Here is a 13,202-nt window from a genome sequence, read left to right as displayed (position 1 = left end):
ATGTAGAATTCAATCAATCAATCAATCAATCATTCAAATATTAGTCAGATACAGGCTCGTATTTTAGCACAAAAACCAGACAGAAAAAGTATGATTTTTATCCTCAAGCAGTTTACAAGCTACTTGGGATTCAAGATATGACACATAAAACTGAAAAAAAATAATACAATTAGAGGCTGACTTGTGTAATATAAGCTACGATGGTGAATAAGCAAGAAAGAGGTCTCAATTGTGGAAAAGCTCTTGATATTCTGCCAGAAAATGGATAGGATACACATAATGTAATAGCCATAGGACCACCACCACCACCACTACAAAGATAGTAGCCATAGCAACAACCAATCCTGGTTTAAGGATTACTATAAATTTGGGCTTTTCCCCCCAAAAACTGTAGATTACATTAGAGAATGGAGTTTTGAGCTTAGATGTATGGGTAACTGTCACTTTGACCTGATGGCTAATACATTTGAGAATTAGGTTGTCTGAAGATTTTTGTAAAGCATCCTCAGTGAGAAAAATCATCAGACTTTATTTTTTAAATTGAAGAAATGGACATCTTTTTATTAGGTAGGTAATTTAATGACGGGCTGAATTTAGCAATAAGAGGCACATTCTTCAAATAGTTTTTGGTCAGTTTTAAATCCTTTCTATCATCACACAGCCCCTATCCATCGCCCTGTCCCCACCTCCCCCTTTCCTGTTAAGGTAGTCATATCTGCCAAGGAATGGTGAAATAAAATCTAAGAGGACTGTCCCGCAGGCTGAGGAACTCAGCAAGAGATGATGGCAGGGGGAGCTCAATTGAAACCAATTCCCAACCTTTCCTGTACCAATGGTCAACATTTAACTTCTCTACTCCCCGCAAAATGGATGAGTTAAAATAACTATAAAGATAGACTCTTGGGCTTTCTGCCTGCCAACAGATAGAGGCTTTGGATATATAGGGCAGTCCATCTGCTTGATACTTCGAATAAGATCTAAAAAGAATGCTGGTATCACAGAAAGCCATCAAAATTGTTTTCCATTCGTTACTCGGGAAATGTGTAGCTTGGTCAATTGCCACTGACCCATGCTCTCCACATTTCTGCCACTTGATGATGTGTCTATGCTGTTCAGATGTTTGTTTACATTGGCCATCTGATATCCACAGGTCAAACAAACACAATCTTTGAATCTGATTCCTATGGGTTACATGTATAATAGTTCATCTTCTCACACTGGGAGGAAAAACAGCAGGAGATTGTCCAAGCTACCTTTAATAAACAGACAGAAGTAAGGCCACCAACGTGTCCCCGTAGGGACCTGTTCTTCTGTACTGCTCCTGGAGAGATAACACCCCCTGATGCAAGGACAGATGATTATGTTCAGCGTTTCAGACACACCATTCAAAGATGTACGGCCACTGTGTTCATTATCTACTTTTCTAACATGCTAGTATATTTCATCTGGGGAAATTTTCATACAGCTGTGCCCAGTAGGAAGAAAGGTAAGGAAGGGGGTCACCTTTCGCCTTCCAAGGGATTTTAAAGGAAGGTACCACAAGATAGAAGAATATATTTTTTGGGGGGACCAGCGATTTAGCTCACTAGTTTAGCTGCCTACCTTCCAAGTGCAAGGTCCAGAGTTCGATCTCCTGTACCAAAAAAAAAAAAAAAAAAAAAAAAAGAAAAAAAAATTTTTTTCTGATGCTATGTGTTTGCATCAAAATTTTAATTGTTATCAGAACTTCAATGGAGTTGATAGGAAAGGTAGTTAGATAAAGCCTCAGGTTAATTTCTGTCATTACCAAGCACTTTACACCACCGAAGAATTCCAAACATATAAAGAGATGTCAATCTTGTTCTTTAGACAGAAAAAAATCTTGGGGGTGGTGGTGTTTCAAAGGCTGTCAGTAGACAAGTCAGTCAATTACAGAGCTGATTTAGTTAACTCCTTGAGGTAAAAGACAAATGTTCTGCAGGAGTAACCATTCCCGGCATGCCTTAAATGAAACAACTTTAAAAAAGTGTGCTCCCATAGTAATACAGATTGAGGTGAAGAGCTATGAAAGTAAAAATCAGATATCTGAATCAAGGTAACAAATGGGTAAATGCAATCATTTGCTATGGCAGGACTGAGGGAAATGTCCTTACTGTACTTAGTCATTGAGCTAATTAGCTAGGAAGGCCTTATTGCATGATATTTCAAAGCCAGTAATCAACTAACTGGCTCAAATTCGAGTTCTGACACAACTATGTGGCCAAGGCTGAGTTAATTAACTTCTCTGTACCTCACTGTTATTATCTAAGAAATGTGGATGATGGTCCCTTTGACCTCATGGTGCTGTTGTACGGGTTCAAGTTAATACAGACAAAGCTGGAAGTGTCTGATGAGTTTTCAGCGTCCCAGCAGTGCCATCCATGCACATCAGCTCCCATATTCATGGTGTGGGAGAGCCCTTCCTGAGACACTGTGAAAGTCTCTAGATGATGTGGACATTGAATGTCTGCCACCACGAAGCACATCGGTTTCCCTCCAGAGGGTCGCAAGGTCCTATGACCCCACTGAACACCCCTGAAATTACAGACAACTTATTAACAACCTCCGTATCACCCTTTTAAGATGATAATTTATCTTTTTAACTGTACTCAGTAAAACCAACAGAAAAGAGCCAGGTGGGAATAACAACCTGGTATTATAGATAGCCACAAGGTTTACCTGTTCTACAGGCTCTGCTGTGGGGCACAGTAAAATGGAGTAAATGTAACTTATCTTGAACGGTTGCTTGAATGAGTTACCAGAGGAGTAGCAAGTTTATACATGGAGCAAAAAAACCAAGGGGACTTGAAGGCCGTGACCATTTTATTTAGATGCACAGTAAAACCTAATTAAAGGCTTGCAGCTTAGGTCTTTGGAGAGTTTTCTGAGGTTTGCAAACAAACGTGAGCATCTATAGAATGTGTGCTTTGGAAATAACCCTGTGAAATGACCGCTGGGCGTTCCGGGGGCGTGTCTGCATGCCTGTCACATCCTGGTAATTTAGTTGACAAGAGAATACTTGGTCGTCTGCATTTTCTCTGTCCCCAGAAGATCTTCTTGGCCACTTTTTCTACCTGCTCTCAGCTTGCCTGTTGACAGAGTACTGCATGGCCTCCCTTCGTTCTGAAAGGGCATCCTTTAGTTCTGCACTAGTCTCAAGTTCACCCAGACGGGCAGTCCTTTACACCTTTCCCTCTGTTGAGGTTTTTCCTGTTTACAGTACTCTCCTGAAACTCGTTTTGAATATAAAAGAATTACCCTTTACCATTAGTGAGGAGTCCTTTCTGTTCCTGTAAAGCTGAATGAGATATTCATGAGCAACTACATGGCTCAAATAGATAAATTCGATTAGTTCCTCCCGGTGATCCTCAGTTTACTTTACAACCCAGTATTTCGAAGAGTTTTAAAGAAATTCTAATTACTGCATAAGAAATAAGTCAAATTCTTCTTCTCTCACCGTGAAGGGCTTTTATTACTCACTGCTTTAAAACATATATATTTTTTTCCTGTTGCTATCTTAGCAGAGTAGCCTGCATACCAATAGGATCACTAAAATGCCACGAAGCAGAACATATTTATCTGTTAAATTCTATGTACAGTAACCTAACAAATGCCAGAGACGGAAAGATCGCCCTCTACACAGTAATACTTGTGTAGATGTCTTCTTTATCTTAACAATGACAGGGCTCCATGCCTTGTGCTGTACTCAAAAATCACAGTGCATTTTTTTTCCAATAGAAGACTTTGTATCAAAAGGAAAAAGCACTGCACATTTTTGCCACTGAGATATTTTATGTGGATAATAAATTTTTCCCCTCAAACTCCACTAACTACAAGTATCTACCTAGAAGATGAAATGGAAGATTTATGACATCAGAACTATTCTGGAGACATGAGGATCATTTTTTCTTCTTTTCAGGACTGTCAACTTTGTTTACTGTTTATGTTCAATTCTGTCTTAGACAAGAGCTTAAATAGCCTTGTCATAGCTGCATGTCAAAACCTTAGAAAAATGAGGTAATAAATGCAAAATGATATTAATAAGGAGTACTTTCAAAGACACATGACATTTATGGAAATCTAAATTTTAACTAGAATGTTCTAATTATATTTGTACTAATCAAAAAGATTATTGAGTCTGTAATTTTGTGACATTTTAGTATGTTTTAAAATTGCAATGATTCAAATATTACTATAAGTAATTTCAGAATAACACAGATGAAATAATGTAAGCCCAGGAATTGCTTTCATAAATCAGCATGTACATTGTCAAACTTGTTAGCCTCTGGCATGCATTTTTAATCCAAACTTAACCATTTGACTATTGAAATCATTCTTAAACAGTAATCTCAAGCAATGCTGCACAAACAGAAGGGTTTTGTTTAAGCTTTGTTTCATTAAACTTTTTATAATACAATTTTAATTTCCACCCAATACATAGTAGCATGTATAATGACAGTAACTAAATCCTAGCTAATTGTAATACTTCTGCAGAGCCTAGTAACAATTTATGAATTGTGAAGAATAAATCTATTTGACAGGCCAGTTAGCAATAAGGCCTTCAGCTTTTGCTTTGCAGCAGAATGAACTAAAATCTATCCTTTCCTTGCTGTTGTAGAAATATTTCAACAGTTAGTTCTTTTTCACAGAAAATGCGGCAAGAAGGTTGCGGGTTAAAAAAAAAAATCTTCACAGGGTTGAATTTTACACTTGGCTATTATTGGCTAGGATACACGATAAGTTAAAACATACAACAGAGAGGTTGTTATTTTTTAAGAGGGTAAACTTGATAGAGAATGGTATCCTACATTAGAGAGTAGATGGTCTATAATCTTCCTGGCATTGTAAAACTGAAGCTAGCTGCAGGGAAAATAAACATTATAATACCCGGCACTTAAACAATTGCACCTATACGGTTAAGTAACAAAAGCGTGAGGCACCTGAAATCACAGCATTTGTTCCTAATGCCAGCAACAATATAACGCATTCAAGTGACATTTGATAATGAGCAGACAGTGGAGGCATTACACACGTCTTTAGAAGAATCAGACTTCCTACCTTGAAAAGACAGATGGAGGTAAGTTCCTTTATAACAAAAAGTTGTAAGTAAAGCCAGGCAGCAGTTGCAGTAAATTGAGTCCTTTCAGTCACTGTATACATACAGCAGTTCTGCAATAAGGGGAAAAATATAATGGGAGGAGCGGCAGTGAACGAGTGACCTCCTCAAGCTGAGTCCTCTCTCTGAACCAAGCACTGAAAGGCACTGCTCCTGATTTGCATGGATTATCTCCACTTGAACAGATACAGAGCAGATACATTTAAATTGAGCTGGCACAATGGCAAAAAGATGGAAGAGTGAATGAATGAGGGACAGCGCAAGAGAGGAGAGAGAGAGAGAGAGAGGGAGAGAGAGAGAGAGAAGCAAACGCCAGACCGGAGAGCGTGGATAAACTGGTTCTTGCAGAACTGTGTCTCAGAAGAGCTACAGCTCCCTCTTCATGTCACAGTTGTAAGATAAGAAATGTTGTCATTAAGAACTGGTTAATCATAGGGAAAAATATACCCAGATCAGCCGATGCTCCATCCGATCCGAATTTTATGGAGAAGTTAGGATTCTTCCCGTTTTGTCATTAGGATTTTAGACAGCACATCAAAACATCTTTTATGAGTAGATAGGTAAACAAATGTGGATAAAACTGAGCTTTGAAGGTGATCAGTGCTTTGACTTGAATGGCATAGATGTGAGTGAAAGAACACAGCAAATTTGTTAAGTAGAATATTTACTTTGAAAGAAAATTGATCCCTGTTAACTTTTAAATAGTGCTATGTTCTGCCATGTAAATAGAAAATAATAGAAAATAATACTTGATTATTTATTAATGTTTAATTACCTGAAAGGACTGAAATATACTATGAAAGTAAGATTATTTTTAAAGAAATTTCTTTAAATTGCTATTTTTTCCATATTACTTCTTGCTGGAATTTCAGAGTAAAAGAATTTTTTTTTTTTTACAATGCAGAGGTATCGTTAAACACACAATTATTATTTACTTCTCCATTTAATATCTTCAGAGCATTTCTGGGCTGTTATATATTAGTATTCTCATTTGAAAAATGGGAAAAGGGAGAAGGGACTATAACTGTAACTTTTGCTAACAGCCACTCAAAAAGCCCATAGCTGCTCTCAGCAGACTAGAATGACCCTTTTTAGGAAGTTAACCAGAAGCCTTATTTCCCCTTGGGTAGAGGTGTCTGCAGACACCCCAACAGCCAGGCAATTAGGTCAATTCAAATGAAAAATCAGTCAAACCAGCTGGTTGATTGAACTGATCATAGCATTGGAAGCCAGCTTCGACATGGTGTGAACCAAATGACTCTGGTTAAATATGTTACAGCAAATGGCATTAAAACTCTCAGCATACACGTGAGTCAAATTTGCAGAGAGTAGCAAAGAATACAGTTAGATTTCCACTGCTGTTGGGACTCACATGCTGTCAGGAAAGATAAAGAATTTAAACACACTGCACTTACAGAAACTCCAGCTTGATGGACAGAATGATATTTTAAAAGAAATCTCAAGGAAAATGCTAACACATTTCCAAGAGATTTTTTGAAGATCTGGAATTCCTGAGGTAGGCAGACACAGTGACTCTAGCAGTGTTTAGGAAACATTTGCTTGAAAGTAAAAGGGTGAAGACAATAGTTATTTTACATCTGTGACATCCAATAGTCTCATTGCTATTAGCGTGGATGATGGAGTTCTCAGCTTTTAAAAAATATATCAATTTACACACAGTTTGTACACAGGTCAGACTTGTAATGTTATTGAGGTCTTCATACTATTTTTAGGTTACAAATTCTTTCAAGTCAGGGACTGTACAATATCCTTTAAAACATTTCCCTGAATAGCTTGAAAGTGTCCTTTGCATGTTTCAGACATTTTTTGCAGAAAAGATATTGAAAACAACAGCACATATTGTCTATTTTCTATATTGTTTCATGCAAAACTTGGATTCAGAAATTGTCTTTTGTGCCCTCATGAAATAAAAAGAAAAAAAATATAAAGTGTCTTACCACAGATAGAATTGTGATAACAGTCTCAGTAGTGCTAGACTATGTATTGACCTGTATGGAGTTCCTTCTAATACCAGGAGTGCTTAAGAGACAGTAAGGATTTGAGTTTAGGATTTTGTTTAGGATTTGAGTCATACTTTCTGGGCACCAGTGCTGACTTAGATATTTATCAGCTTTTGTGACCCTAGGCCAGTTACTCAATTTGTTTATAACCAGGGGATAAGAAATTGACCTCCATTATATGGTTTGTATAAAGAATAAAGGTAAGGCTTAGAATTGCATCTAGGTAAACACTTATGTTGTAATTATTTCAAATCCATTTCCATTGAATGTGAATGCATCTCTCTGGACTGGGAAGTGTTATTATGTGGGCCATTGGATATTTAAAAAGATAATTTCTCTGTCTGTTCTTGGCCTTTTCTGGAAATTGCTAGAGGAGGGCTCCTTCCTGGACCCTGCCAACCAGAGGGAATGATGTTGGTACCTTTTTATAAAAGACAGAAATAGAAATAGTGTTCTCAGGAGAGCTAGAGAGTGTTGTGGCAGCAGATCCATCCTTCTGCACAGGAATAGGAAATGGCTTGTGTGGCACAACGTGAAGGACACCCAGAAGTTCCCGGTCCAGAAATATCTCCCCATCTGTCCTCTCCTAGGCCCTGAAATGCCACCATTAGGGGCTCATTTCTGTGCTTCACCGGCTTTCCATTCTCTCTTTCAATGCACATCCTACTGGCAGAATTAACACATTAACAAGTTTACACTTACAGGAATGCATGAATTTATAGTAGTTTTAATGATTCCATCAGAGTTAATTTTCTAGTAACTAGCTGAAGATCAGCATGCCAGAATGAAGTCAGACTTCAGTTCAGGTAGAGAAGCTTACTTGGTGTGTGGTACACTGGGTGGGTGGGAGGAAGCCCCAAACAGAAGGGCTTGCTATCTGTGCTTGTACGCACTTGTGCCTGGGAGCATGGAGAGACCCTGCAGCTGGTCCCCGGGGAAGGACAGTGGAGGTTCTGGCCCCTTAGTGTATGCAGTGAAGCTCAAGGCTTCATTCAATCACTCAACAAAGTGCACTGAGGGTTTTGTTAGCAAGAACCTAGGCCACATAGGTGAAAATAAATGCTGTTCCTCCTCGCATTTTAGCAGAATTGTTGGAAACAGACAGATTCAAATATCAGAAAACTGTACAAAGGAAAAGAAGTCAAAGCACAGTTGGGGTAAATAATAAGGCTCTTGGAGATGAGGTGGTGCTCTACATGGCTCTTGCAGACAGAATAGAGCTGTCTGGACAAGTCAGGGATGTGGGAACAGAAGGCTGTAGCATGTTCGTGTCTGAGAGGAGATTGTACGGGGGAGTCAGGGCAGCAGTAGCAATCACCAGGAGCTGGGGCTGTCATTCATTTGTGCTTAAAGCACAAAGTAGAAGATGAGCAAAACATTGAGGGAGATGCGCTGGGCATGCTGCCAGCACATAGAGGACGGGTTGCTGGAAGGAGATGTGGGATGGCAGCATAACAGGTGCTCTGCACTTCCAGGGACTGTGCCTTGCTCCTCTGACCTTCCTCTCTCTGCACACCTAGCATGTGAGTTCACCGGGGCTCCCTGGCCCAGGGAACAAGCATGCACATCAGTGTCTGAGTGGCAAGGATCACTCTTCCTGGTGAGAAGGGGGTTCCAATGCCAATTAGATTAGAGATGTAGGTCTTCAGGGAGTGGAAATATTTCAAAATTGTTTTGAAAACCAATTCACCAACCCAAAGTGCTGTATGGCTTATTTATATATAAATTAAAATTAATTGTGTTTAGAGACTTTGGGTGGAGCAAATCAGGATAGGAATCACTGATGTAGCCCTGGAACTCATTTAGCATTGAAAAATACAGCACTTTGAAATCCTTAGTGAGACGGATTACCAGCATTAATGCCATTAATACTAATGATGGTTAATAATTGGAAAATCATATTTATAAAAACAATAATGAAATGGAGTTAACTCCAGATAGCAAAACTCCCAGTTCTATTATAAAATGCTATATTATAAGCTTCCCACTCTCTTCTGTTGCTTGAATCTTAGCTATTTTGACATATTTATCCAGAAAATATTGAAGCTGCTATACTTAACCCAGGAATGACAAATTGCTTCTTGTAACTATTACGCTTACAGTAAAATTCACTATAAGATAAATGATTACATAGATATTTGACCCAGTAGTGGGAAATATATTTGAATTCTAATAAGGACTGATTTAAGCTTAAAAACAATTAGTAACTGTCAATTTCCCATAAACACAATGACAAGTAAAACCTCCAAAAAGGGCACCCATACTACAAATGATTAGAAATTATATTCATCAACGGAATGAGTGAATACATTAGGATTCTTTCAAATTATCTTCTGACTGTAGTTCTCTCCACTGCTGTTGTGCTACAGTGCCTCAATGGAGGGACCAAGACTGGTTTCATCCAAGATTGAACCCTTTCTCCAGTATTTTAAAATTACTTAACTGGGCATTCCATCGCAGCCATGGGAGTGTGGCTTTTGCTTCTCTCTTCAAAAAAACTTAGTGGTTCTGTGTCAAGAAGTGCATCTGGCTAACAGACTTCAGCTAGTAGCACCCTCAGAATTTATCTTCTCAGCCAGCACATAGACAATGACTAAGCACCATGGGGCTCTGTCCTTTTCTGCTAGGAGCAGAACTCCTCCAAGGCACAAGCTTTGCTTTGAGTTCCATTTGAACTGGTCAAGACTGTTAGCTCTGCATGGTGGCCTAAGGTTTAAACTCTCCAAACTCTTAGCTTTTCCATCTTTCTCTTTCATAGACTTGGTTCTCAGGGAAAGCTCCTGGGCTCCATGCCTTTACCTCCTCTCGGTGCCTATTTCACAGCAGACACAAGTTCCTAAACATTTACAATTTTTACTTGAAATAGAAGAAATTCTTCCTTTCTTGTTCTTCTCCTTCATTAAAAAAAGAACTGGTCTTATGTTCTCATATAGCCATAGGACTCCTAGATAGTGCCTTACTACATTTTTAACTCCCAGATTTTTTTATTCTGGGAATAATATTATTTGAAGAGCTAAAGGTTCTATAGGAGTTGCTCTCACTGAACTGTTTCACTGATTACTCCTTTGTTTCCACTTCTCTGGTGTACTGACTACAAAACATAGGCACACTACCAACACAGAATTGAGTAGTCCAATAGACTTATTAGACTAACTGCAGCAGACAGACAAGCAGCACAAACAACACGTTGATGCACTTAGATCAATAAAGCTCTGGAAGACGTTCAGGTTCATTGCTGAAAAGAAGTTCACATTAAGGAGAATTTGAAAGATGTAAGAGTCTGAAAGGAGCTTGCTGCTAGGTAGTATGAATTCCTTGTGATACATGGAAAAACAAAGAAAAAGAGATGGAGCTTTAGGAATGAAGTTATTAGTGAAAATGTTTAGGCACAGAGATTTTATATTCAGTTCTTATCTTTATCACCAAGACACTTATACATTTCCACTGCAAAAAGGATAATAACAAGCCACTGCAGTCTGTTTCTAAACACTCCAAATTTTCCAGAAAAATGGCAGTTTCACAATAGAAGTGTATTTTCAGTAATGAATACTTTAGTTCTATTATGAATATCACTAAATAAGTAAAAAATCTACTTGAAAAACACAGGCTTCTGGAAGGCATTCCTAAAGAGATCCAAAATGATTTATGCATAGAAGATATTTGTCAAAACTCTGAACCATAATGGAAAATAAGTTTATATATATATATATAGTGTACATACAGACTTATATGTGTATACTATATGTAACATAAGTCTATATATAATATATACATGATTCCAAAGAAAATGAATTCTTTGTCTAAGCTAATGTAAAGCAAATGAGTTACTCTGTCTCCCCCAAATTATCTCAAATATTTGTAATTTTAAAAAAATTAAGAAATAATGCTCATTTTGACCATTTTCTGCATATGACCATTTTAATTCTGATCTTTCATTCAAACCAATAGTTGACCCATCTACAAATACAAGTTATAGTTACTGGGTTTATAAGGATTATGATGCATAAGTCCAGAAAACAGAGGCACATCGAGAGATTATGATATTTATAGACTGAAGTGGATTTTATTTTGTTTTCTAATTAATTTTTTCCTGTCATTTTAATCATTTATTTCTTTGACTTTTCTTTTGTTTTTAAGATGAGATTTTCCTATGTCATCCAGGCTGGCTTTGAACTCTTGAATTCTTGGACTCAACGAATCCTTGTGCCTCAGACTTCCAAATAGCAGCTGGTACTACAGGTATGCACAGCCACGCCTGGCATTTTTCATTCACTTTAGCAGATACATATTCTGTGACTGCTAATTGAGGTTACAATAGTGGATAAAAAAGTCTTATTTTCTTCTCTCATGGGGTTTCTTACCTAACAGGGAATAAGGAATTATATTGATTTAGTAGACTGCAAAATTTGCAGTAATACTTAGTAACTTCTACTGTAGATGGAAGGAATCTCTTTCCTCATCTCCTGATTCTGGACTGGTTTTGCCACTTGTTTTGGCCAAAAGAATTTGATGGAATTTAAATTGTACCACCTAAATAAGGAGGCTTCAGGGGGCCTTGCAGGTTCCACTTTTACGCTCTTGGAAACTTGATGCTATGGAAACAGTTCTAAAATCCTTAGAATGACATTTGAGTCTATTCTTACATTATCAAAAATCTGTGAATTTTATTATCTTTGCCTTTAAAGTATATTTAGAATCTGGCCATTTCTCATCATCTCTACTACTGTTGTTCAGGTATAAGCCACATAGTCACCTGAGATACTTGTGTCCTATGGTGATTCTACTGTGTGATTCTACTGTGCAACCTGCTTTCCTAAAGCTTTATTTTTACAAGAGGAATGAGAGTGGGCTTAATTCAGACCTTGCCACTCTGCTTGAACTCTAGGGGTTGCATGGCAGCTCCCCAAAAGGTAGTCCATGTTCTAACCCATGAGAATGCACCTTTATTTTGACAAAAAAAAAAAAGGATCTTCGAAGGAGCAATTAAGGATCCCAAAATGAGATCGTCCTGTATTATCTAGATGAGCTTTAAGTCCAATGACAAGTTTCCTTGTTGGAAAAAGAAGGAAGCACACAGTGACGTTGAAGAGACCCCAGAACACAGACGCAGTTACTGGAGTAGTATGGTATGAGGCCATGCTATGCCTGGAGCCACTACACCCAGCACAAGGCAAGAAGGCGAGGACAGAACCCTCCTTTGAGCCTCTGGAAGAAGCACCATTGCTGCTAATAACTTGATTTTGGACACTGTCCTCTAGAATTGTGAGAGAATTAATTTTTATTATTTATTTTTTTAATTGATTAAGTTTATTGGTACTATATATATAAAATAATCACATTCATCATAGGAAATTTGTACCTGTACACGATATATCTTGATTCTTTTTTTTCCCATTCCCCTAACCTCCCTTCAACTCCTTGGTTTATAGCAATTTGTTACAGAAGCCCTAGGAAATTAATACAGCTTCCAAAGACTTCTTATCTCAGTTGTAGTAAAACGTAACTGCTAAAGTCCTTAAATTGCCTCTAAGGCCCTATGGCGACTTCCTGCCCACGACACTCCCTTCTCAGTTGCCATATCTAACATTCCTCTTTGGCCTTCACATTGTCCCTCCAACACACAAGGCACATATTTTTTTCAGAGTCCTTGTGTTTACCATTCCCCCTGCTTAGCTTGCTCTTCTCTGTATCCCAAACATATGATGGTCTCCAGGATTTTTCCAAAATGTCTTTCGTGCATGAAAATTTCCCTGAATCTTCTATTAAAATCCCACTCATCACCCAAAGCTCTGCCCTCCCTGCCCAGTCCTGTTTACATTCTTCTCTCTAAAACACCATTTCTAACCTCATGTATATTCTTCTCTCTCATTTGCCTGTTAACTGTCTTCCAGCTACAATGTGAACCCTATGACAGAGGTTTTTTTTTTACTTTTTTCACTATTTTATGCCTAGAATTTTGGATAGATCCCCACTAAATAATTATTAAATTTAGTAAATTATAGGTTTATAATTTAAAGAAAGTAGTATTTATGTAGGGAATCTGGAAA

The 13,202-nt window shown here is 38.0% G+C and overlaps 1 long non-coding RNA gene across 1 annotated transcript in view; it reads left to right on the top strand.

Moving 5' to 3' along the window:
* Positions 1–4,809: 4,809 nt before the first annotated feature.
* The window catches only part of LOC147827619 (uncharacterized), a 58,732-nt gene continuing 50,339 nt past the window's right edge, over positions 4,810–13,202 (top strand). Inside the window, exons 1-2 of the long non-coding RNA XR_015451955.1 lie at positions 4,810–5,095; positions 11,293–11,394. This is a non-coding gene — a long non-coding RNA (uncharacterized LOC147827619). The remainder of the gene's footprint in view (positions 5,096–11,292; positions 11,395–13,202) is intronic.

This window comes from Heterocephalus glaber, unplaced genomic scaffold, assembly GCF_053883595.1.
Source record: "Heterocephalus glaber isolate CG9 unplaced genomic scaffold, H.glaber_assembly_v1.0 deba00001442, whole genome shotgun sequence".
In the NCBI taxonomy this organism is placed as follows: domain Eukaryota; kingdom Metazoa; phylum Chordata; class Mammalia; order Rodentia; family Bathyergidae; genus Heterocephalus; species Heterocephalus glaber.
This window is presented reverse-complemented; position numbering and strand designations above follow the sequence as displayed.